This window comes from Herpailurus yagouaroundi, unplaced genomic scaffold, assembly GCF_014898765.1.
Source record: "Herpailurus yagouaroundi ecotype Mexico unplaced genomic scaffold, PumYag 77, whole genome shotgun sequence".
NCBI classification, from domain to species: domain Eukaryota; kingdom Metazoa; phylum Chordata; class Mammalia; order Carnivora; family Felidae; genus Herpailurus; species Herpailurus yagouaroundi.
The window spans coordinates 8,296,488-8,323,250 of NW_024412388.1; the positions used below are offsets into that span (position 1 = coordinate 8,296,488).

The 26,763-nt window shown below is 50.1% G+C and overlaps 1 protein-coding gene across 1 annotated transcript in view; it reads left to right on the plus strand.

Moving 5' to 3' along the window:
• Positions 1–26,763, plus strand: part of UBIAD1 (UbiA prenyltransferase domain containing 1) — a 106,825-nt gene that overhangs the window by 76,301 nt on the left and 3,761 nt on the right. The window lies entirely within an intron of this gene.

The following is a 26,763-nucleotide window of genomic DNA, read 5'->3' on the forward strand; positions in this document are numbered from 1 at the left end:
TTGTTTTTTTTTTCCACGCAAAATTTAAAGAGGACAGATTAACGCATCAGATCATGAAAGCTGTATTTTTTTTTTTTTTTTGATTTGGGAAAAGACTGTGAGTAGGCAGAATGTGATAAGCCCCTTGTGTTAATGTTTAATAATAACTATTATTTATTGAACTGCAAATGGCCCAGCGTCATCTCAGCTAATCTCCACACCAACCTTGGTTACCTTTTCTAGGTAACCATCTTACAGATTGCCCCATTTTGCAGATGGGGAAACTGAGGCTTGGAAGGAAGTGACGTCACACTGAAGAAAGAGCAGAGAGGAGATTTGAACTCAGTCTGCCCAGCTCTGACGTGCAGGCTCAGAACGTCTGAGCTTGGGAATCCCGGTCTTTCTGGGAAGGGCTGAGCCGACCTTCATCCTTGATCTCTACTGGTTCCTCTGCCTTCTTGAAGCTTTCCAATAATGTGAGAGGCAAGGCTGCCAGACGACTGGGGGATGGACGTGATGATCCCTGGTCTCCTCCCATGGCCTGATTTCTCCTCCGCAGGAGGCATCACCTCAGGCCTGTGCAAGGTGCAGGGATGGAAGGATCACTAGACAGGGGTCAGCAGAGCTGGGCGGCCCCGAGCAAGTCGCTTGCCCTTTCTGAGCATCCGTAGCCTAGCTGCAATCTGGAGATCACGACCTCCCTTGGCAGGGCCGCTTTGAGGATCGGGCCAAGTGGGAGTGTGACAGTTTCCTCAACAGCCCAGCCTGGGACAGATGAGGGAAGGTCGGTATTGGCCGCCCTGTCCACAGGGCTCAGTCTGCCACCATTTTGCTTGCTCCCTGGGGTGTTTTCAAGGGACTAGGGCCCTTTAGCTCTGAGCCAGATCTAGGCTTCAAAAGACCTAGAAGGGGGCAAAAATGAGGCAAGGTTGCAGAGAGTGGTTCTGGATAAGAGGGGTGCAAGGGGGCAAGTCCATGGCCAATCAGCACCTCCCATGTGTGTGTGTGTCTGTGTGTGTGTCTGTGTGTGTGTGTGTGTGTGTTTGGTGTGGGGGTGCGTCTCTGTGTGCTTGGCACCCCCTGCCTTCCCAATATCCAGTCTGGGCCGCTTCAGGCAACACAAGATGTGCCAACAGCAGCTCCCTGGCATCCCCCCCCCGCCCCGAACCCGTGCTCTCCGCCTCCTCCCCTACCCCAGCCTATCCCCAGCTGGGGAGCTCCCAGTATCCCTCTGACCGGGACCCATCCACTCAGGTGCTCTCAGGGTGATCCCCTTCTTATTTAGCTCCTGGGGCTGCCACCGCCTCTCTTCGAAAAGACTCTCTTTCCCTGGCAAGGACAGGTGTTGGGGTGCTCTCTCTCTTGCCTGATTCAGCGCCTGCCCAGGGGTATTCCATTTTAGCCCCGGATGAAAGCTTGAACTCCAGAACTGCCCGGAGGGAGGCGTGCGACTCTCCCTTTCTCGGGGGTGGGGGAGGAAGGCCTACACCAGAGATGGCTGGACTTAACTGCAGGGTTGATAAGACTTACCGTCCTCCTCGGTCAGGACAAGGGTGATATCTGAAAGCATCTACATGGCTAGGTGCTGGCCACTCAGAATGGATTCTGTGCTTGATGAATATCCAATCTCCTCCCCACCTCCACCACCACCCAGAGGCCCCTCAATAATCATCCATAGAAGGACGAGGAGGGAGCAGGCTGAGACCCAAGGAATTTTGGCACAGGGGCAGCTGGACTGCCCCTGGTCTCTGCTTCCCTTACTAGTGGTAATGACTCCTATTAATTGAGTGAGGGTCACTTTGCTCCGTGCTGGGCCCTGTGCCAAGCAAGCATTTCGTAGGTACTATTTCACTTAATTTCCACACAACCCTTTGAGGTAGGTACGATTATTATCGTTCCCGTTTCACAGATGGGAAAGCTGAGCCCAGAGGTGTTGGGTCCCTTGCCCAAGATCACACAGCTAGTAAGAGCCAGAGCTCGGATTTAATCCCAAGTGGTCTGGACTCTTCTGGTTCGCTCAGCGTTCCCATTTCCCTGCTGGGGGTGCGTGGGGACTGCCTTGGAAGGTGGCTGCCGCGGCCCTCCTGGCTTCCTGCAATAGAATTCCCTGTAATTTCATTATAAATCATATTTCCAACCAAGCCGGCTCTGAAGGTCGCCGGTAATCAAACTGTCAGCAGGCCATCTTCAGCGGCTGCCATAATCAGGGCCCTGAGCCGGGAGAGACCACGGAGATCAAGCTTCCTGCCCACGCAGCTTGGGGTGGGTGAGAGGCCAGAAATGGAAACAGGTTAACAGGGCTGGGGGCTGGGAGCCAAGTGCCTGCGGTGCTCCGGCTTCCCCGATAATGAGAGAGGAGAGGGCGCAGGGTCCTTCCCGCTGCTGGCGACGCTGGGTGAGCTGAGCTCCCGGCCCAGGACGAGTGGCAGCTGACAAAGTTCTGATGACATCACGTGGATGTGAGTCACTCCCCGGGGACGTGGAGCCTTGGGGAGGGGGCACAAGAGTTACATTTTTCTGAACTACTGGCTGAGTGGCCGACATCACGTCGCCCTATGTAACTCATAAGGGAGTCCCACGTGCCGGGCGGTTTCCCATCTCCTCTCTAATTCCCAGAGGCCTCCATCGGCACACGGGTCAAAGCTTCCAAGTGTTCGGGTTGGCACTTGGACTCCTACCTAGGCTTTTTCTTTGAACCGTAGAGGTGTTTTCCCATTTTTGCGATCGGCTGGCAAATGCTGGTTAAACTAAGAGAAACCAGTATCTTGTCTGCAGGAGTTTTCAGAGCCTTTAACAAACTGGATCATAGCTCTTCACAGGAGGAGGGATGGGAAGCAGCCTGGAGCCCCGGAAGCTCTGGTGGGGACAGGATTAGTACCTCACCCCACTCTAGGGTGGGGAGGAGCCTTGCCCACCAGGGGAGTACGGGCTGGCTTCTCTCCTGACTCCTGCCGCCCATCTGGATGCAGCCTGCCATGGGCTGAGCTGAGTGAGGCCCAGCCTCACGTCCCTCACAGGAACCGCCTGGAACAAGGCAGGCTGATACCTGTGCGTGTTCTCCTTTTCTGGACTGTTTAAGGGCTCACTGGCTCATCCAGGTGTAGGCGGATCATGCTGTCCCATGCCCTGGCCTCACTTCTCCCTTCTGCTGGGACAGCAGGAGCCTCTGCCTTCTGGGTCTTTCTGGACACCTGGACACCTGGGTACCAGGCACTGCTGCTCCTTAGATGCCCCAGGCAGGGCTGGATGGACCAGGACTCCCAGACACCTGCCAACTCCCTCCCCGTCGCCACCCTCCCTCTTAGCTCCTAGACTTCCCCTGGGCACTCTCCCACCCGCACCCCAAGAACACACAGCAAACTGGTGAAACAGACAGGCCTTGCCTGCTGAAGGGTCTTAGCCCTGACTGCTCCCTACTTTGAGAACAGGAATCCAGCTTCCTTACTTTGGCTGAAACAGTCCTCAACGGTTTCTCCTTTGCTGCTGGCACACGGCTGGACTCCATTTCTCAGTCTCCTGTGTAACCAGGGGGCGCTGGGCCATCACAGCAGAGTTCTGGCTAAAGGGCTAATGGAATATCAAGGGGCGATGACTCCACGCCCAGACCTGGCCTGCAGAACCTCTCATGCAGTGGCTCTCTCTCTCTCTCCTACTGGTGAAATGCAGAAGATCCAACAGAGAAGCCTGGTGCTGGGAGATGGGAGAGAACAATCCAGAAGGGGCTGTTAAAGTGAGTGAGGTCTGGGTAGCCATCCCAACGCAGCCATTTAATCTGCGATCTTGGGGCGCCTGGGTGGCGTAGTCGGTTAAGCGTCCGACTTCAGCCAGGTCACGATCTCGCGGTCCGTGAGTTCGAGCCCCGCGTCGGGCTCTGGGCTGATGGCTCAGAGCCTGGAGCCTGTTTCTGATTCTGTGTCTCCCTCTCTCTCTGCCCCTCCCCTGTTCATGCTCTGTCTCTCTCTGTCCCAAAAATAAAATAAAACGTTGAAAAAAAAATTAAAAAAAAAAATCTGCGATCTTGAACAAGTCATTCTGAGCTCACGCATAAGTAAGAGGTAATAAGAGCACCTTCCTGTGGGTGGGAGGAGCTTCCTTGATTTGGGACAACTCTCAAGGCCGTCTGAGCCCCGGAGCTCCCTGTAGCATTGGCTGTGGTCCCTGCATCATGATCCAACTTCTCTCTCTGCCTAGTTCATTTTTTTCCTCCGTTACAAAAATCCCAACCTCTGAGTTCTGTTTTTGCTTTTTAAAATCCATACCTTCGGGTTCTAATTGAAGGCAATTAATATTGGAAGAGGTTGTAGGAGATGGACTTTTTTAAAAAATTTAGAAGTTGGAATAATTTTTTGTTAACATTCATTTATTTTTTTTTTTGAGAGCCAGAGAGAGCCAGAGCATGAGTGGGAGAGGGGCAGAGGGAGAGGGAGACACAGGATCTGAAGCAGGCTCCAGGCTCCGAGCTGTCAGCACAGAGCCCGACATGGGGCTCGAACCCACAAACCGTGAGATCATGACCTGAGCCGAAGTCGGAAGCTTAACTGCACCACCCAGGCGCCCCATGGAGATGAACTGTACAATGAGATTTTTGAGATGCATTGCTTGCTGGTCACCTGGTAATGAGAACCCCATCTTTGGCGGTCGGTGGGGTTGTGATTAATACCTGCCATGCTGTAGCAGTGCAGTCACCAACACTGTCTCTGGTGGGGAACCGGCATGGAGAACCAGGGAAAGGGGAAGCCCTGGTGGATAAAATGTCCCGGGTGCTTGAGAGGTTTGGAAGAAGTAATAATCATAAGGATTATGGAGTTGGATAACCACCGCTGGGGAATGGGGAAGGCTACCAGTGCATCGGGGGAAGGCAGAAAGGCTGTGGGCGGTTAATCGCAAGTGTAAGTGAAGAGTGTGATCCGGGGAGCCTCCTTGGCAGCATTGGATCGAGAGGCTCTCATCTCCTACAGCCTGAGGACAACAACAGCTAAGGATCAGGTCCAGAACTTAATCATAAGTGGAGCTACGGAGAGGGATGAATTCTCAGCTCTGGCAAGTCTGCCACTCCGAGGTCAGAGCCTGATTGGAAAGAGTGGGACGCCGATATGTGACATATGGATGGGGACATCTGGGTGGATGCATTTGAAACTCTCGAATCACCAAATCCTCCCGAGCCCCGCAGGTGAGCAGAAGTGGTCCACTCCTCCTGGTTAAAGGCAGGGACTCTGCCCTGGCTTGAGGATGATGCAGAGGCCTCTGGTTTGCAAGATAATACGTACCTCCGCCTCCCGTCCTGGCCACCAAGCCTTAGCAACCAGAGTCGAGTTCCAGTATAATCCGGTTATGCCAAGGGAAGAAAGGGACAATGTGCCAAAGAGGCTGTGAGCTCTAGTCAACATGTTCTGGCAGAAAATCAGAACAGTGGTAGAGGATGAGACCATGGGGGTGCCAGGATCAAAGTCAGTGGAACATGAGGTTGGTTAGGGAGACCTCATCACTATGGGAACCCCTCTCGGGATGCAGGATTTAACAGCCTGCCAAGGACCCTGGGGGAGGGTGCTAACTCGATGTTAGGACGGCTCTCAGAAGCTTGGAAAAAGCCAGGGCTCACACTAAGTGAACTAGAAACGCCAGAGCTGCTGTGGCAGATGGCAAAGGAAGATCTCAAAAGGCTGGAAGAAGTGTGCAAGCCTAACAGATACACTACGGAAAGCGAGAGAACCCGCTGGCAAGGTGTGTTCCTGGGAGGGGCCCAGAGGACGGTCCATTTACCAAAATGACAAGGCGTGCACTGGTGGGGAGGGACAGCTTGGTTGAAGAGCTCGGCGACGGCTGTCCTTCCTAAGCCAAGGCTGATAGTAGGAGACGCTGCCACAGAACTGGGCCCCCACGTTCACGAGATGGACCAAGTAACAGGGCCACCCCTACCCCCCTGCCCCACGGTGAAACACACATTGTGAGCAATGTTACTGCGATGAACTACAAGGTCAGAGTGGCAGGTGGGGAGCCTGGCTTGCAGAGGCTATCAAGACAGTTAATAGAACATGGTGTTCCCAGGGGCAAGGAGGTGGGCAGCCAAAAAGACTATTACAGGATATTCACCGCCTAAAGAATTCACGGATGGGCACTCAGAAGGCTGGAGCTGCTGCCCCATAGAAGGCTAGTGCTCGGACCCAGAACCCGTCCGGTGAAGGAGAGGCAACGTCCCCCCAGGAGAAGGAGGCTGTGAAACCACAGCACATGTACATGGTAATGATACCCCAGTCCTTCTGCAAAGGGACCTGTGGTTATTTACTTGGGAAACTGTACCTTTTTTGGGGGGGGAGGGAATAACCAGACATTTGTAACACTGTGGGATACAGAGTCCAAGATGCCATCGATAAGTAGGAATCTAAGGCGTAACCATGATCTCCTATTAAGGGAAGGGCCAATGGGAACCAGAAAATACACAGAATCCTGGCCCGAGCTTTGGCCGTAGTGGACCCACCGAGTCTATGAACCCTCCCAGTTCCCTGATTTCTGAAAGTGTAATTCGAATGGACACACACGGGGTGTGGTTGACAGTGGTTGGCAGAACTGTCACAAGTCCCTTGGCCGGAGGGCTAAAGCTATTGTAAGTGGCCAAGGTCCAGTAGAAGCCTCTGAACCTACCTTTCCCCCCTTTGGAAAGGCCAGATGAATCCTAGGAGGACAGAGCACACTTTGATCCGTGGCCGCCCATCTGGCAAAGGCATCCCCCCACCCCACCCCACCCCCTCTTCTATCAGGAAGGGCGATCGGAAGCAGTCTGCATTCGCGTGGAATGGATCACAGTATACACGGACGGTGCTGCCTCATGCATATGCTGGCTTTGCCACCCTCTGTCACAAAATAGTGTAAAACAGTGGGTTTTAACGAAAACATTTGGCAACGTCCGGAGGTATTTCTGGCTGTCACAACCGAAGTGGGTAGAGGGTAGGGGTGCTGCCAAATGTCCACAGGACAGCCCCCACACCGAAGAATTGCCCGGTCCAGGTGTGTCGGGCCCCGCGGGAGGCTCCCAGCACGCCATCGTTCCGGGGAGCACCACACCGCCCGTTACATCAGCTACATCACGGCGAACCGTCTGGGGGAGCGAGCGGCAGTAAGCGCTTTGGAGGCCGCGATGAGACAGAAGCGCTTCAGAAGGTGGGGATGATGCATCGGTGACGTTTTTAGGGGTACAGCCGGGACGTGCCCTCCAAAGGAGAGGACGAATTATCGCATCTTGTACCTCCCACACATCAGAAGAAAACACAGCGTCTGATAGGCCTTTTCAGGTTCTTCAAACCACATATTCCACACTTGCCAAGTCCCGCTCCAGCCCCTTTCACCAAGTGACGGGGAAGCCTGCCAGCGTGGGGAGGGGGCCCAGGGCAGGAAAGGGTCTGCAGCAGCCCTTGGCTGCTTGCAAGCGTGTGACCCGGCAGACTCTTCGATGACAGACATATCCGTGGTGGGAAAAGACACAATGTGGAGTTTATGGCAAGCCCCAAAAGGAGAACAGCAACAGAGATCCCTCGAGTTCTGGAACGGGGCCATGCCATCTGCAGTGGAAAATTATACGCTGTTTGAAAAATAGCTTTCATGCGCTTCTGGGTGTTGGTAGAGCTGGAGCGTCCGATGGGCTTGTTAGAGACAGCTTACGGATGACACCCTGTGAGGACAGAGAGCCATCCTGCGGAACACGAGGCCCTTCCCAAGTTCATGACTGCTATTTGGTGCTAGGTCCCCAGCAGGCAGAATATAGGAGTCTGGCATTTAAGGGCTGCAAGGAGGAGAGGCCTTGTTTACGTCGCTCTCAGTGACTCGGGAAGCTTGTATCCTGGCCCTGCAAGGGTACTCTGGGTCTGGAGGTCTATTCTCGTTCCCAGATGGGGAGCACTTTCACCAGAGTCAGCATTCCGTCCAACTTTGCCCACATCCACCACTCGGTCATTTCAGATAAGAGCCACCCAGTTGGCCGGAGTAATGGACCCTGATCAGCTGGCAGGAGAAGGTCAGTTTTGTTACTTAAGGGATCATTAGTTTGTCTCTCAAGTGTCCCCTTGTCCATTTTTAAAACATGTCTATTTATTTCTTATTTTGAAAATATTTTTTAAATGTTCACTTGTTTTTGAGAGACAGACAGAGACAGAGCACAAGCAGGGTAGGGGCAGAGAGAGAGGAGACCCAGAATCTGAAGTAGGCTCCAGACTTTGAGCTGTCAGCACAGAGCCTGATGCGGGGCTCAAACTCATGAACCGTGAGGTCACGACCTGAGCCGAAGTCCAACGCTTAACCAACTGAGCCATCCAGGCGTCCTGTAAATGTTTACTTATTTTTGAGAGAGTGCAAGCAGGGGAGGGGCAGAGAAAAGGGGACAGAGGATCCAAAGCAGGCCCTGGGCTGACAGCAGCGAGCCCCATGTGGGGCTCGAACTCACAAACCACGAGATCATGAGCTGAGCCGAAGTTGGGTGCTCAACCAACTGAGCCACCCAGGTGCCCCTCCCTTGTCCATTTTTGACAAGAAAAAGGCAGGTTTGGTAGTCCTGAAGTGAGAAGGGCAAGGGGACCAGAGGCCCTGACGGGTTCGAGATGAGTCTGGGCCATCCCCCTCAGCAAACTATCTAGATCAGCAGAGGTGCTAGCTGGTTGAGGGGAGCCTAAAATGGGCAGTAGAGGAGGGGACAATGGGTATCAGTTACAGTCCCACATCCAGTGGTCATGGCAGCCAAGTTATAGTTCAACCCACTAGCCATCTTTTTTTAAGTTAAAAAAAATTTTTTTGTTTATTTATTTTAAGAGAGAGACAGAGAGAGTGAGTAGGGGAGAGGCAGAGAGAGAGGGAGAGAGAGAGAATCCCTCAAGCCCGGGGCCTCCCAGGCCTCATCCCACTGTCAGCGTGGAGCCCGATGCAGGGCTCGAACTCACGAACTGTGAGATCATGACCCGAGCTGAAATCAAGAGTCGGACGCCCAACCAGTTGAGCCACCCAGGCGCCCCTTCTTTTAAGTTTTTATAGGGAAAGAGACCAACCAGAGTTCTGGAAAATCTCCCCCTGGATGGGGGGACTTAACTGTACGGAGTAAGTAGGTCCCAGCAGAACACGGGGTGGACTGCAATGGATGCTCCCACAGATCTCCTGGCGAGGACCACAAGCACCTCCCATGGCTGCTGGGAATGTTGGCTGCCAGCGATCCCTTCCCAGGAACTGCCCTGTGCCAGAGGGCATCGTCCCGCCCGGGACTATGCCCCTCTCCAAGGGCAGCCCGGATTTCCTGACTGGTCGATGCCTGGGTGCAGATTTTTGACCCCCTCCTTGCTTTGATTTGGGACAGCTTCCGAAGGCCAGCCCAGCTCTGGATCTCCCTGGGGAATTGGCGGGGTGGAGGGGGTGGTCAGTGGGAGCACATCGCATTTCAGCATCTCCCTTCACCTAATCTGCTTCCCTCATGCTCGCAGAGCTGCGGTCCAAGAGGCTTCTCCCTGACGGAGCCTCCTTGATGCAAATCTGCCTCAGAGTTGGCTTCCTGGGGAGACCTGACCTGAGACACTGCAGACGGTGTGGCATTGGGATCTGGTTTTGTTCCCAGCCCAGCAGTTTAGCATAATGGAAGCCACACGGGGCTCAGCTGGGTCACCAGGCTGCTCCCCTTCCATACCAGCCCCGGAGAGGCCTCCCTATTCCTACCTTCCTGTCTCTGGGTCTACCTGCCCCCACCTGCTGTGCTCACGTTTGCTCAGACCTGGCTGTGGGACTCAGGGGGCCCTCTGTCTCCCACTTCACCCACCTTGTCTTGGCGGCAAGAGCTTGAAGGGAACCCATTCTGACAATAAGTTCAAAATAGACGCCCGTGTCGGCCCAGCTCGGGCTTTGGAGTCCATGGCCCTTTGGCTGTGTGCCTTTGGCAGGTTACTCAACCTCTCGGAGCTCAGTATTGTTACCTGCAAAATGGACACAGCAGCATCTTCTTCTTGGGATGGCTATCTGAAAGAACGGTGGTTCTCTGGGCACATCCCCCAGCTCTCCCAGACCGAGGTGACGTGCATTTGCATTTCAGAAGAAATGCAGGTCTAGATTTAATCCCTCCCTGGGGGCCCAGGAGCGTGGGCCTTCCTCTGGTACCCAGCCTCCTCCCCTGGGTAGCCAGTGGGGCCAAGCTGGCCTCTCCCTTCCCCTTCCCTCCACCCGTGCCCTTTCCTGCTAGCCTGGCCTCCCAGGCCTCAGCCCTCCGCTGCTGCTGCCTCCAATTGCCTGCAACTCAATGGCCTCCTGGCTTCTAGGCACAGTTCATTGTTGCCACTTTTGATTAAATTTCCAGTCTCTTTTCAAGTTTGTTTCCCTAGGGGCCCCTGGCTTTCTTGGAGCTGGGAGGGAGATAGAGGTGCTAGATTCCTGGGGATGGCTGGGGAGGGAGTCAGGAGATGATGGCGGAAGTGGGGAGGAGTGGCCATTGCCACTTTGGGTGAGGCACCCCAGTAGCCCCCTGATGCCCAGGACCCATACTCTGGACTGGGGGCCCCTGAGCCGACCCATTGTCCTGGGCCTTCTTCCTCTAACTTCTGTCCACTCCCCACTGTCCCTGTCCTTTCAAATCCTTTCCCAGCTCCACCTGCTCACTCTACCCAAGGCCTGGGACCTAAAGACACTTCTTTTTCTTTTTTTAATGTTTATTTATTTTTTAGAGAGAGATAGAGTGTGAGCAGGGGAGGGGCAGAGAGAGAGGGAGACACAGAATCTGAAGCAGACTTTAAGCTGTCATCATTGAGCCCAACTCGGGGCTAGAACTCACAAACCGCAAGATCGTGACTTGAGAGGAAATCAGACGCTTAACCAACTTACCTACCCAGGGCCCTCCCCCCGCCCCCCAAAGACACTCCTCACAGCTTGAGTCTCAGCTGACCCGGCCCAGCCTGCAGTCTCCTTTGCCCCACCCAGAGTGACCAGAATGGATGCGTGGCCATCTGCTGGTCTCCACTGCGGACTCCCCAAACTTGGGGCTACCCTGGCTTCTTTGCCCCATGAGCGTCTCTCCAGCTATCACCTGCAAGAGTAGGCCTTCGTCATTTTGCAGGAGGAGTGGTGTCTAGTTTGGGCCAGCAGATGAGGGCACAGGCCTGGAGGTGAGCCTCCTGTGTCCCAGCCTCACCTCCGTTTATCTGAGTAGTCGTGTGCCCTCTGGTGAGCCGTGCACGCTCTGCCTGTGAAACACTCGCCTGAGTTGGAAAGCATCTTAATAGGCCCAGATTGGGAAGCTGCTGGCTGGTTCATCAACCATCCTGAATCTCAGATTCCTTAGTGCCCCCCACCCTGTGGGGCAGTTGGGGATGTTAGAGGTGATATATTCCAAGTACCAGGCTCGGGGGCCGGCATGTGGTCTGAGCTCAAAGCCTGGTAGCTGTTTTTATTACTAATATTGGGGTGGGGGTCTTGAGTTTCCTTAAAGGGTTGAGTTTCAGGTACAGAAGACTAAACGTGGCTTCACCAAGAGGAATTTGGGTGTCAAGGTTACGGGGGAGCCTTTTTTGGACCAGCTTGTGCTGGTCCTTGGAATTCAGGCCAGCAGGAGTCCTTCAGAGAGATACCAAAGCCCCAGGGCAGAAGAGAAAAATAAGGAGAAGAGAACAAGGGTGGGAGGAGAGAGGGACTCAAGTGGACAGTCAAGCCATGTGGCAGAAGCTGCAGGTGTGTGAGTGGTGAGGATGGCGAGAAGCACACAGGTTTAAGAAGATGCCAGGTACTAACTTTTCCACCCTGCCCACCTCCTCTACCCTCCAGACCTCTAATACACCATAAAGCTCCGGGGGGTGGGGGCTGGCATTATCCCACAAAAATGCAGAGGGGGACCTACCATAAACCTGGAAATGCCATGTGGGATGGCAAGATGGTCCACCAACAACTAATCTGGGTGAAGCCGGAGCTTGGAGCCTGAGTGACCGGGGGAAAATGCCCCGCAGAAATGCCCAGAAGAATCACGGGGGCTATGGAGTCATTCGACTCCTTTTAAAGAGTCTTTCCCTAGGGGCGCCTGGGGGGCTCAGTGGGTTAACCTTCCGACATCGGCTCATGTCATAATCTCATGGCTCATGAGTTCGAGCCCCGCGTTGGGCTCTGTGCTGCAGCTCAGAACCTGGAGCCTCTTTCAGATTCTGTCTCCCTCTTTCTCTGCTCCTCCCCTGCTCGTGCTCTGTCTCTCAAAAATAAGTAAACATTTTAAAAAAAATGAAGAGTCTTTTCCTCTTGAATGTTTGTTTTCAGATTTTGAAAATTTTAAACCGACAGAAATGTTGAAAGAGCAAGCCCATCCAACATCAGCAGCAAGTCCTTCACACAGATACACTGATTCTTGACCTTGGCAGCTTTTATTTCTTGACATTGGTGGCTCACAGCCATCACAATGCCTCGTCCCCACATACATCAGCACAAGCGTGTGAACAAGGACCTTCTCCAACATTACCATAATGATATAGTTATCATACCCCAGGACTTTAACACCAGTCCAATAATGTTATCTGATGAAGTGCTCATATTCAGATTCCCCAATTGTTCTAAAATTGTCTGCTATAGCTCTTTCCCCCTCTGAGGATCATGCTCTGCATTTAATTGTTGTGTGCCTTTAGTCTCCTTTAATCTAGTCTTTTTTTTTTTTTTTTTTTGGTCTTTCTTGTAATTGACATTTTGAAGAGTCCATATCAGATGTCTTGTAAAATGCCCCATGGTATGAATATGCATGGTTGTTTCTTCCCTTGCTTTGGTTCAGCGAGAATACGCATGAGACATGTCGTGTACCCATTCATGCATCACTTGAAAAGGCACATGATGTTAGTTTGTCCCTTTTTGGGGACCCTACATCTGATCACTTGGTCAAGGTGACATATGCCAGATTTCTCCACTGGAAAGCTGCCTTTTCCTTTTCATGATGAGTAAGTAATCCTTAGAGACGTTGCAAGACTGTGTGAATGTATTGTTTATCTACCGATGATCTTTGTCTGGACCCGTTATGATACTGAAGTTGCAAAACCCATTTGTCTCTTGAAGGGCCAGAGCCTCTGCTGGCATGTGGCTTATACACATGGCCACGTGACTTTCCTCTGTGTGTTGGCCCAAGGGGATGGCTTCACGTGTGTGATAGCCAACGATTGTCCTCAGTGGCCTGTCTCTACCCCTTTTCATTAGCCTTGCCCTTTGCTGTCCTTCGCCACAGGGACCAGCTTCTCTGGCCAGAGAGCCAGTCTTCCACCAGCTAGAGAAACGTGGTCCTCTGGGACAGCCCAGTTGAATGGCTGCCAGTCCATTGGGTCAGCCAGCTGGTTGCTGGGAGTGCGTGTGTGTGCGTGCGTGTGTGTGTGTGTGTGGGTGGAGGGAATGGGGGGTACGCATGTGGGTAGAAGGGCTGTCTGGGGACTTAGAACCCAGAGGCAGCACATCTGCTATATACCTGGGAGCTGCAGGGTGCTGGGCTCTGGCCTTTGTTTCCATGGCAATGGGCAACCTCATTCTGTGGACTGCTCTTCTCTGGACCAGCTGACAGTCATGGGGCCAGGGCTTTGGGCCAGAGACAGAGGAGGGGGAGGGGGCTCCATCAGACTCTCAGAATATCTTGGAGAAGAGAAGTGCCAGATCCTGCATAGATATCCTGGAGATAAGGACTTTAGACCATTGCCCCCTTCACTGCACTGTAGAACAGACTTTTCCAGAGGGCCCTGCTGCCTCCTCCCTATTTGCTACAGAACGGACTCTTCCATCAAAAAAGTCTGTGACAATACCTAGGTGGCATCAGGGCCCAGCAACTTTCTTATGAATTCAACTCAAGATTAAACAGATTCAGATCCCTGACTTCTTGATCTGATACATACATGATCTCGGCCTTCTGTTTACATGCATTATCTGTCTTGCCCCACAAGTCAGCCACCTGACTGGGTAGGTCATTAATATGATTCCTATTTTAGAGGCATAGGAGCTGAGGCTCAGAGGACTGGGGCCACATGGCTGGTAAGGGTGAGGCTGAGCAGAGACTCAAGGAAACAGTGTCATCTATTAACTAAGAGCATGAGCAACAGTGACAGGCAGAGCTGGTTTCGTCTCGACGTTTTCACTTACTAGCTGCGTGATTTTGGCAAAGACAGAAGACCACTGATGGCTGAGACTGGGACTCCTTGGGGCCCAGGACCTGCTCTTAGACGTGCAAGTTCAGATTCTCCGTGTCCTCAGTTTATTCAAGGCTCTCGAAGGAATTTATACCAATTGAAGTCCCCAAAGATGGATGTGTCAATGTGACTAAGTTGGGGCCAGTGAGAAGTAAGCATAAGTGATAGACTGGGCTTCTAGGGAGTCTCGTTAACAGAGAGAGGGTGTCCCTTTTGCCCCTTTTCTCCCTTCCTCCTTCCTGCTGCCAAAATGTAGTTGTGATAGATGGAGCACAAGTAGCCATCTTGGACTTAGAGGCAACCCTGAAGAAACAGAAAGATCCTGGATCCCTGATGACTTCACGGGAAGACCCTATCAGCCATCTACTGTCTATGTCTGGACTTTCTTTAAATTTTTTTTAAAAATTATTGATATATAGTTGACTTAGTACATCTGGACTTTGTATATGGGAGTGTAGACCCTGTGTGTTTGAGGTTCTAGTTCATGGTGATCTGATACTTGCAGCTGAATGTTATTCTTACCGGATACACCAAGCTATTAATCTACACTGAGAAAAGGCCCTTCCAATGACCCTGACTCCTAGTCACCCACCATCTAGGATACTTGGGCTGGGAATTCCCCAGAGGTCACGGCTGAGTATGGAACCAGCAGAGTCATGCCCTGGGAGGTGTCTAATTCTGAGCAGGGATGAGCCTGGGGTGTACTCCCTGCCCAGAGCAAGGTCCACCTCGCTCCTAAGCAACAAGGATGCTCATGCTGTCAGACTCAGTGGTCCCTCTCTCCAGGACAGCAGAGGAGGAACATTCCTTGTGTATAAGAGGCAAGTTACAGCATGGTTGATTAGATATGACTCTCCAACCCCAGGGAGAAACTTTCAGATGTGCCCCTCAGCCCAAGAGCCACTGTGCGCTCTATTTGGATGCAGGAAACACCTGATCTCCTTTCTTTTCTGCAACACTGACCCACCATCTCTGAAGATGGTACATTTGTCTGTGCTTGGTTGTTACATGTTAATTCTGCTGACCTTGAAGGGTGCCATGTCCTGGCCTTAGGCTCAAGATCTATGAATAGTGGTGGGCAGGGTGGGCAGCTGGGCTTCTAGAACCTCCCACCCATTAGGCCCTGTCTGGGTGACTGGATGGTTTGGGCTGCCTTGCATGGCTCCCTTTTCTACTCTGGCTGCTCCTCCTTATAACTCAGGGCATTGGGTTGTGACTTGCAAATTTGCAGCTCCAAAGTGTCAATCCTCTCCTCTGCCTCTGAACTCTGCTGAACTCTGGCTTTCTCTGGCGCATGTGTGGGAGAGGAACTCAGTGGTCATATTTTGGTAATGTCATCTAGGGAATTATCTAAGCGCCGAAAGGGATGCCATCAGCATAAGTTGAAAGCATATTTTCCACAATGCAAAACCTCATTGTAGAAATGCATCTACCCATTCATCCGTCTGCCCAAAAACCCATGCATTCACTGAGCCAATATTTTTGAGGGCTCCATGTTCCCGGCACTCTGCCAGGCATTATAGATAAAGAAATAAATAGGAGATGGTTCCTTCTCTCAAGGAGCCCACAGGCACAAGGCAATTACAACACGAGTTATATGTGCTAGGAGAGGGGAGAAGTCGGGTCTCTGGGAGCACAGAGGGGCAGCTACTGCAGCTGGGGGTAGTCTTAGAGAGGGGTCTTAGAAAGCTCCCAACTCAAGGTGATTTCTCAGCTGAGAGCTGGAGGGTGAGTGGGAACTGGTGGGAAGAGTAGGGGTGGGGGGTACTTGGCAGAGGAAGAAACACTTGCAAGGGCCTGAGGCCAGAGCATGGAGTACTCGCTGAGCTCCTTGGGTCTGGCAGATGCCAGGATGCAGGAAGTGATGAGGAAGAGAAGGGCAGCACCTGATCTATCTGAGATGCAAAAGGCATTTCCTTCCCTTTCCTTTCCTTCCTAAGTTTACTTATTTTGAGAGAGAGAGAGAAAGAAAGGGGCACGTACACACACATATTAGCAGGGGAGGGGCAGAGAGAGAGAAGGGGAGAGAGAGAGAGAGAGAGAGAGAGAGAGAGAGAGAGAGAGAGAGAGAGAATCCCAAGCAGGCTCCACATTATCAGTGCAGAGCCCAATGCAGGACTCGATGCCAGGAACTGTGAGATCATGAGCTGAGCTGAAATCAAGAGCCTGACACTCAGCTGACTGAGCTCCCCCAGACGCCCCGCTAAAGGCCTTTTCCCTGCAGAGTTGCACAAGTGTTTGGTTTGCTCAGGGAGGTAGGGAGGAGGAAACAATTCCTATTGTGAGTGTCCTGACCCCACAGCCACTCTCCAGAAAGTGTCTAATTTCTAGCTTAATCTTGGCTCCAGGCCTAGCTCACCTCCAAAGTACCCAGTATTGGGAGAGCTCCCCTCCTGCCCCTGCCTGCCCCTCCCCTGCTCCCCGCACAGCCCGTGACTCAGCTCAGCTCTCCTTCCACGCCTCATCTTTTACAGAGGGCTGTTGGCCCATCACCCCCAGCCTTTCTTCCTGCTTCTTGTCCCTCCGGCAGAGCCGGTGAAGGTTTCCTTCTGGTCTCTGGGGCATGCTGCAGTCTTGGCCTGGGAGTGGCCTGACCCTGGTCAGGAGGTCCAGGAGGGCTGGAGGGGCCACTCTGCTAGGCACGCTGTGGGGCAGCCAGAACCCCTGAACTCCCTCCCTTCTTTTCTCTGACCTTTCCCCAAGGTGGAGCAATCCCCTGGGAAACCGGTCCTCTTGGGTCCCCGGATTGGCCCCACAGAGTTGGCTTTCCTGGTCATTTTGGCTGACGAGGGGCTCCTGCGGAAAAGGGTGGACAGCTCAGAACTTATCCACATGATGGGTCTGGCCATGCCCTGAACAGAGGGGGCCCTGGAGGCTGGTCTTCCTACAATCTGAACCAATTAAAGGGCAGAGCATTCATGTATGCTCCAAGACCCACAAACCCCCCAACTCACACAGTGCACACCACAGGCAACACACAATATACACACGCCCCACACTACACACCCGCCAGGCAACTTACATACACACGGACACAATGTGCAACCCAAATACAGTGAGCGCATGCACACACACACACACACATACACACTCAGATAGCGTACCTCCCACACAGTGCATCCACTGCCAGACGTAGAGAAGTTCGTGATACTCATCATGATGAGATGTTCACCGGGCCCATATGGTGCCAGGCACTGTTCTAAGAACTTCGCAAAAACACACTAAGCAAATTCTGACAACGACTCTAGGAAGTATTTCCTACCATCCCCATTTCCCGGCTGTCATGCTCCAGGAGAGAGCCGTGTCCTTGTCTCTCTCGTGTGTGTCTCCTGTTGCCGTGACAGAACATGTTCTCTTCTGCTGCAGTTGACCTGTCAGCCAGCCACCCCTGGCTTCTCCTTCCAGCCCCAGGATGGGGCACGGTGACAACAGTGCCTCACCCAGGCCTCTTCCCTCCAGCAGAAAGAACATGGTTGCCACGGTGATGATTCTCTTTGTTCCCAGCTCCCCAAGGACACAGCCTGCCAGGACCCCGCTGGCTCCCCTGCCTCCTGATGCTGCTCAGCATGTATTGGCCGGTGAAAACATCAGAGACAGCAGGCCAGGCCCTGAGACCCCTCAGTGTCTTCTCTTCCTGGTCCTCCCACCACCCCCCAACCCCTGCCTCCCACCCCTCCATCCTCCCCAACACCTCTCCCCAGGCCAGAGAGACCCGTCCTCAGGGGCGCCCCAGTGCACTGAGGTGTCTGACTAGTTGAAATCGCCCCCAGCCCTCCCCCTCCCCCTCTGCTACCTGCTTTCTGTCTGGGGAAGTGCCGGGGTGTGGGAGTGGGGGTCCTGCCAGGGGCAGTGGGGCCTCTGGGGACCCCAGCAGCCACAGCCAACCAGAACTCTGTCCTTGGCAGAGAGCCTTGGGGGCTTATGGGCTCCTTCAAGTGGACCTGCCCCTGCCCAGACGAGTTAATGAGACCTGGCTGGGTGGGCCGGCCAGGGCTGTGAGGCTTCCTGATGAGTCAAAATCCTGTCAGTCCTCCAGATAGGCAGAAGGAAACTGTCAAGCTTTCCTCAGCCCACTGCCTCCCCTTGGCAGTGAGCATGGTCTGCGTAGATCCACCTGGAGAGGCCCAATGTCAGCCTGTGGCCATCCCCTGGGGAAGCGGGGAGGCCTGGTTAAACCACCCACCCCATCTTGTGCACTGTGTCCAGGCAGGAAGTGTAAAGGATGTCAGCCAACCTCTCCTCTCCTATTAAAAAAATTTTTTTAATGTTTATTTATTTTTGAGAGAGAGAGACAGAGAGAGAGAGAGAGGTGGGGCACAGAGAGGGAGACACAGAATCCAAAGCAGGCTCCAAGCTGTCAGCACAGAGCCCCACGCGGGGCTCGAACTCATGAACCACAAGATTGTGACCTGAGCTGAAGTCAGATGCTTAACTGACTGAGCTACCCAGGCGCCCCCTCTTCTCCCATTTTGTGTATAAAATGTAGAATTTAGGATTTTTCCTAAACAAGTGCCAAGATGTGGCAGCCAGTTTGGAATAATAGTAAAGCCAGAGAGCTGCTTGGGGCACCTACCACCTCTCGGCAGACAATGCTCTGTCTGCACCTTCCCCTGCCCCCGCCCTCGGTCTTGGGTTGCAGTGTCAGGGTCTGGTGGTTACCTGTGGGAGGGGTGGTCTTGGGGTGGCCCTCGGCAGTTGGCGAGGTCTTTGTGAGGCCTCTTTCCCAGATTGGGGGGGGGGGCTCCTTGTTCTACTGTCTCCACTGAGACAAAGCCCCAGAGCAGACCCCCCTCCGCCCTCCCCCCATCCACATAAGCAGGTGGCAGAGAAAATCCACCAGGCTCTGGCCACAGTCCGTGGCTTATTTCCCATTTCTCTACCTGGCCATGCTGTAGAAGGGCGGACAGGCCACGGGTCTCCCCTTCCCTGCAAACAATGTGTCTTAGCTCTCTGAAAAGCCTCTCTGGCCCTCTCTGGGGACAAGAACTCCCCCCGCCCCCGCCCAGGGACCCCACTGATGCTCCAGTCCTTTCCCTTCCTCTGGGGGACACAGAGAGACCCCTTGCCCAGGTTGGGGGGGGGTGTCATGAGAGGGCAGGTCTCTTCCCTGCTCTCCTTTTCTCTCTCTGTTCCCCCTCCTCCCTGTCTCCCCATCATGCTTTCCGTCTGGCCTCTTTGAAGGGAGAAGAAATAGGAGAGGAGAAGATAAGAGAGAGGGGCTGGGGAAAGGCATGGGGATAGGGAAAGGAGGAGGAAGGAGGTGAGAGATGAAAGAGAAGGGGTGCCCCCGGGAAGGAGCCGCTTCCTCACCTCCTCCAGGTATGCGTTCAAATATTACTGATGGATTCAGGGCAGGCCGCCCCAAAAGATGCCACTCGGGCATATTGATTGTTTTCAATTAAAGTTACTTAAGAGACATCCGGTGCATGAAGGACACTCTGGTCCTCCCTGTTGGGCTCTACGCCCAACGTGGGGCTGGAACTCACGACCCCAAGGTCAAGACTCACATGCTCTACAGACTGAGCCAGCCAGGTGCCCCTCGTATTATTATTTATTTTAAATTTATTTTTCTCCTGTTAATCTGTCTCGTGTCAATTTAATTATTAGACCACCCTAACGATCTAGAAGGAAGAAGGGAGGTTTTCCTCCCCTACAGTTTTGGTGAGCCAGCCAGGAGATTTCACTGTCTGGACACCACTCGCCCCGGGGGGCTGCTGGAGCTGAGAAATCCTGGTACTTCTGACAAGATAAGAATTCTCATCACGTCAGTCTCTAGGATCTCTGCCTGCAGGGATCTTTCTTTTTCTGAATTTAGATTCATAGGGGAAAATACTTGTAGAATTATTTCCTTGGGTGTGGAGAGTCTGGTGAAGATTTGGTGATGAGTACACTTATTTACCAGTGATCCTTTTTCCTCCCAGATGTTCATTGTTTCCTTTTGTCTACTTTTTGACCAGGGAGAATGTTCTCTCTGGTTTCTCCTAGCCAGAGGATGCATGCGTATTTGAAAATAAAAGTTCGAGGGGGCGGGGGATGGGGAGGGGGAATTTTGGCTTGGTAAGTCACTCTATTCTGTCCAAAAGGGCGGGGGATCGGGGCGCCTGGGTGGCTCAATTGGTTGAGCATCCGACTCTTGATTTCCGCCCAGGTCACGATCTCGTGATTAGTGAGATTGAGGCCTGTATCAGGCTCTGCACTGAGTGTGGAGCCTGCTTGGAATTTTCTCTCTCTCTCTCTCTCTGCCCCTCCCCTGCGTGCCCATGCACTCTTTCTCCCTCTCTCTCAAAATAAATAAACTTAAAAAAAAAAAAAAACCAGGGGCTCCTGGGTGGCGCAGTCGGTTAAGCGTCCGACTTCAGCCAGGTCACGATCTCGCGGTCCTGTGAGTTCGAGCTCCGCGTCGGGCTCTGGGCTGATGGCTCAGAGCCTGGAGCCTGTTTCCGATTCTGTGTCTCCCTCTCTCTCTGCCCCTCGCCCGTTCATGCTCTGTCTCTCTCTGTCCGAAAAATAAATAAACGTTGAAAAAAAAATTAAAAAAAAAAACAACAAAACAAAAACAAACAAACAAACAAAAAACCAAAAGGCTGATGGGGGGATTGGCGGGGGCGGGAGGGTGGGGACATGTGATTGCCTGCGTTTTGGAGCAGGTATTTAAAAACAGAGCCCCCTCCCACCTGGGAAGGCAGGACCCCTATAAAACTGGGGCTCAGGCGGGAGGAGTGGGGTCACTCTGTCCTTCAACTGGTGCCCAGAGCCCTGCTATCATCGATTCTATTCGGACCTGGTGGATGAAGAGGAGCTGATGTGGCTGGCGGTGGAATTAGGACCAGACTGAGCCAATGAGCTTCCGGAGCTGTGGCTGGGGGCTGGATGCGTTGGACTTCACTGTGGACTTTCCCTCTGCATTCTGATGCTAATGGGCCCTAAAGATGGAGCACCAGAGCCACCGGTTCTGTTGTAAATAAAAATAAAAGTTACTCACAAAGAGAAAAAATAAAAATAGACACAAAGCCCCTCATGGTTACCACTTCTGCTTTGTTGGGCTAGCTCTGGGAGTGAGAACTTTCTGGATCTCGTGAGGACGGGATCTTTCGCACTCCCTGGTGGGACGCCTCTTGCATCCTGGGTTAAGCTGTGGAAAGGTTTATTGGTTTGAGCTGTTATTGGGATGATTATAACACCTGGCTCACCAATGGCCAAAGGACCAACGGATCCCTTGAATTGCCCATGCTTGAAAGAAAAAAACCTTTCTTTTAGAGAGCTGTCATCCTAAACAATCTTCTTATTGGTACCTTTGGAAAGACCGAATTAAAAAGCAGACACAAAGGAATGTAACAGCTAGCCTTAGGGACTCCTTTTTAACACGATGAAAGAACGGAAATCAGAACAAAAATTGAAGTCCCCAACCATCATAAACTCCCCTTCTTAAAATTTGGTCCTGTCTCCTCAGCATATTCCCCTAACCTCCAAACTCCTCCACCTTTTCTAGAAAATCCCTTAAACATCAGCTGCTTATTTTAGCTCCCCTTTTCCTATAAGATTTACAAAGAACAAGCTAGCCTAATCTCTAGGCCCAGGGTATACAGGTTACTCATGCAAATGCAGAAAGCCAGGAAATAAATTTAACAGAAGCACCCGGCATGGACAATACGGTTTATTTGGCTGGACTTTAAAATCAGGATCTGCCAGCTTCAGGCCTTCCTACGTAAGGTCCGTTGTGAATACATCCCAACCCCCCACCCAAAGAATTCATGTCCCCTGGGCAGCAAAACAGAGAAATCTTTCAGTTTCCGTCTTTGCTGGAAATTTTCTCCCTGATATAAAAGGTGAGCTCAAAACAGTGTGGTTCAGTGGGCACATCAATGCCTAAGCCTACTGATGGAAAAGTCTACCCTGTTCTTTGCAGATGCCTTGCAGGAATAAAGACCAAAAAAAAAAAAAAAAAAAAAAAGTGAAAATCAACAATTCTTAATTTACAACTTGACTCTTTAGAAAAATAAAAGCAGATCTCTGAAATGCAACTAAAAATCCATTCAGAGCCTTTCTTATTTGCCTCCAGACATTTGCAGATATTCAGGACATTGGAAGAACAGTTGTCCTGCACTTAAGAAAAGGAAAGAGGGGCGCCTGGGTGGCTCAGGCGGTTAAGCGTAGGACTCTTGATTTGGGCTCAGGTCACTATCTCATGGTTTGTGAGCTCGAGCCCCACATGGGACTCTGGGCTGACAGTGCTGAGCCTTCTTGGATTCTCTCTTCCTCTCTCTCTGCTGCTCCCCTCCTCAAAATATAGATAGATAAACTTTGAAAAAAGAAAAGGAAAGAACATTTTAAGTTGGAATTACCCCCAACATCTGAGAATAGAGAAATATACGCAGAAGTCCTAAGGAAGACCTTGGATACTTTTTCTGTCCCTTGAAGGTGTAAACCTTACCATGTCTTTGAAATGTAAACACCCTGGGAGGTCATTAAAACTCTGCTCAGACTGAAGAGAAAAGAAAAAGAGAGAGAGAGAAAGAGGCTTTTTAAAAATACAAACTGTTAAAAGGACTCTCTTGCCCAAACTCGAGACCATAGCTTCCTTAATATTACTTGTCAAGGAGAAAAACAAATCTTAAGTCTTCTTGACAAATATTAGTAAGAAGAATCTTTTAAGCAGATAGTCTTAACTTGTTCTACCAGTTAGAGGCACAATTGTTTCTCAACTAGTGAGTTTTATAGTAGACTGGTGTGTTTTGTATTATACAAACACTCAAGGGTTGATCCATGATGAGCATTTTTTGTTTTTGTTTTATTTCTTTGCTTTTTTCGAAAGAGGCACAAGTGAGCAAGGGGCAGAGAGAGAGAGGGAGAGGGAGAGAGAGGCAAAAGAGGTTCACCTGAAGCAGAGCTTGAGCTCACCCATTGTGGGACTCAAACTCAAGAACCCCGAGCGGAATCTGAGCACAAGTCAGATGCTTAACCGACTGAGCCACCCAGGTGCCTCATGACTAAAGTTTTTGAACCAAAGCTGTGGTGTTTCTGTGGTATATGTTTACATATGTCTATGTATGGACATTATAAATCTGAGATTTTTTTTCCTCCCGATTGTACTGCCAGAATTAATTTATAGAGCTCTAGGTAACTGGCTTAAAAATAAGTGCTTATAAATTAAGTGCTTCTAAACCTCAGAAATATAATAGAAACTAACCCAAGTGATTTGCAAGTTGGCATGACCTAGGATAGCTTTTGGTAGATAAAAGCTTGTTTAAGTTTGTTGGTTTAATGAACACAGACCTGTCTTTAGAGTTATCGCCATTAAGCATAATAGTTTTATTTTACTTAGATTTACTGAAAGTCAAATAAGCTTATGTTGTCTTTGTTGCAAAATTTGTCAGCAAGAGACATAACTTAAGATGATGGTTAGCTGCTTTAACGTCTCATGAAATCATCATGGGTGATCTAAGTATGATTGTGAAAAACATGAATTACAGAGGTCTCAATGAGGTAAGAATTTTCAGGGGAATGTTTTCGCGATGATCGTTTTATGATACATCTCCTTAAATAGTTTCCCAAATCTCTTTGATGACTTCCACCCTTAGAATTTTGCTAAGTTAAATTAAGGGATAGGAATTCACTGAATGTCTAGATCATATCCAAGTAAGATAAAATACTAAAACATTGATTGCTACACGAGTCTAAGTTACTTAAATTTGACCTCTTACTACAGAGGATCTATTCGCAAACAGATCTTGTGACCCATTGAAAAATTAAACTGCAAAGAAGCCCACACTTCTAGAAATGATGAAGCATATTCGTAAATTTGCCAATCTAAAGAATGCTAGCATAAGAGGCAGCTCACAATGGCTTGCTTTTTAGCTTCCACTAGAAATTAAGGTGTCTAAGGGCCATGGATTCTTACTAATACAAAGCTACTAAAAATAATAAGGGAAACATATCTGTATACAAGGAATGTAGGCTATGTGTTTTGGGTAATGAAAGGTATGGGGAATGGAGATGCATTTTTGTTGAGGGAAAGAAAGTAATTTGTCTTAAGGTGAAACTGATTATTTCTGAATGGGAAAGAAAATAAGGGACAAGCTGAAATAGAAAGTTGTAAAAGGTTGTGAAAAAGGAATCTGGGGAAAGGAGTTTTACATGTGACCAAGCAGGATAAAGTTGAATGAATTTGTTGTAAGGATTTTAAAAATAAGCTTTAATATCCATGGTGCACTTTTGTAAAACTGGAACCTAATTTTCTTTTATCCACTCAAAGGAAAATTTTGCTTGGACTATTAGTCTGCTCCTGATAAGAGATTGTAAAAGGCTTTTCTTTATTTTTTGGTTAATTTGCCTTGAAGGCAAAGAATTTGTTTTATCAAAATAATGTCTTGTTTTTAATCAGACCTTTGATTACTTAAAAAATAAAAGACAATTGAGTTTTTGCTATTCAAAGAGCTGAGTTTTACTTACAACTAGTTAACCTTCTGTGTTTACCTGAAGAGTCTTTGTCACCATGAGTACGTGGATTACTAAGTTGTTTCATAGTGGTCTATGATCTGTTTGACCAAGTGTTTTAAAATCTTTTGATATTTTTGACAAACTTCCTTCAAATTAAATTTTCAATAAAGTCTTTTGACCTAGGAATTACTTGGGATTTTCCAGAGGGTCCCCGGAACATCTCAAAGGATTTGTTGCCTGTCCTTACACAAGGATTACACTAATTAGGCTTACTTGGTATATTAAGTTACATGGGAAGCATTGTCAAATAAGCAAAGACAAGTCTTCTTAGGTTACACTTTGCAGGTGACTATTATTAATATGTGTTCTAGAAATTGTATGAAATTCCCAAAACTCGGATAGGTTCTGGTATAATGTCATCAGTCATTATTCTAGTTATCATCTTAAAGCGTTGTATGTCACAGAAATAGCCAAACTTCCTTTTCTATTGTACCGTAATGAAGTCCAATCAGATCTTTAACCACCGGCGTAGTTCAGTCTTGTCATTTGGAGAAAGTTACTGTTTTACGATGATGCTTTTGCAGGCTTGCTCCTGTGGAAGTGTTTTGTTTTTAAGAGACATTCCCCGGAAGGACTCTGACAAGGACTCTAGAATACAGATCTCTGATAACTTTCAGATCACACCATCGACTTGGGTAATAATGTACAGATCCCTAATGGAGAAACTAATGGCTTCATGACTTCTAACAAAAGATAGATAAGAATCAATTCTTTGAGGCTGACTTAACTGGTGACGATTGATAATAATGTTTTATTGCTGTTTTGGCTGAAACATTGTTGATTTTTAAAGATGTTTTGTTTTTCCCCACTTAAGGAAAACGTATTCTCTTTTTCTCTCAAGCTGTCTATGACTCAGGGCAATTTGGTAAAATCTGCCTTTGTGAACAAAGGTGAAACATTTATCTTTTTCTCCCTCCTGAGTTCCGATCCCTCCAGAATTTAGAAACTCCTCAGTGAGTATTTTTTTTTTAATTTTTTTTTTCAACGTTTATTTATTTTTGGGACAGAGAGAGACAGAGCATGAACGGGGGAGGGGCAGAGAGAGAGGGAGACACAGAATCGGAAACAGGCTCCAGGCTCTGAGCCATCAGCCCAGAGCCCGACGCGGGGCTCAAACTTACGGACCGCAAGATCGTGACCTGGCTGAAGTCGGACGCTTAACCGACTGCGCCACCCAGGTGCCCCGAGTATTTTTATTTTTATGGCAATGTGGTGATTTGCATAGGTTTGCTAAGAATCTGTTCTCCTTGTAACAGGACACAACTGGAAACAATGGTTATATTACCAAGGCTTTGTCTGGAAGGTCATATTTGAGAGAGATATGCATAGACTCAGATATGACCAGACAGCTTTAAGGAACTAAGGCTGGCTTTACAGAGTCAATAAAACCCCTTGGAAAAGTCACCCTGGCACTTTGCTTACAGGGTTCCCAGCAGCCTTACCACGTGATTAAGGAAGGTCACTTCTTGGCAGGTGCAAGAACCTCAGAGTATTTTGGGGACCTCGAGAAGAGGAATTCACTAAAGCTGTTGGTATTACAGGCACAGCCTGAAGTCCAATCCTTGGCTTGACTTCTGAGCTTTGAGAAGCTTTTAAAAGTCCGATCTGAGATTCCTTATAAGAAGTTCTAGCAAAGCAGTTTAAAAGATTCTGTATGGTCAATGTATATTCTTGCCACATTTATGTAAATAATCAAACCCAGTTTATTGAGACTATTGGTAAGAAAATTTGTCTTACTTTTATTATCCCTGATAAAAATGGGAGTGACTGTAGAGAGAAATATTGTGTTTCAGCAAAAATCTGTAACACACCCTTGGGAATATCAGAGTCTAGTGCTGTTCATTGTCTTTGATGTTTTGTTTTCTACCTGTAAACTGGACTAGATCTTATCTTAATTTTTTTTAATGTTTATTTATTTTTGACAGAGAGAGAGAGAGAGAGACAGACAGAGCATGAGTGGGGGAGGGGCAGAGAGAGAGGGAGACACAGAAGCCGAAGCAGGCTCCAGGCTCTGAGCCGTCAGCACAGATCCCGACGTGAGGCTCGAACTCATGGACTGTGAGATCATGACCTGAGCTGAAGTCGGATGCTCAACCAACTGAGCAACCCAGGCGCCCCTGGACTAGATCTTAATTTCATCTAGTTTCTT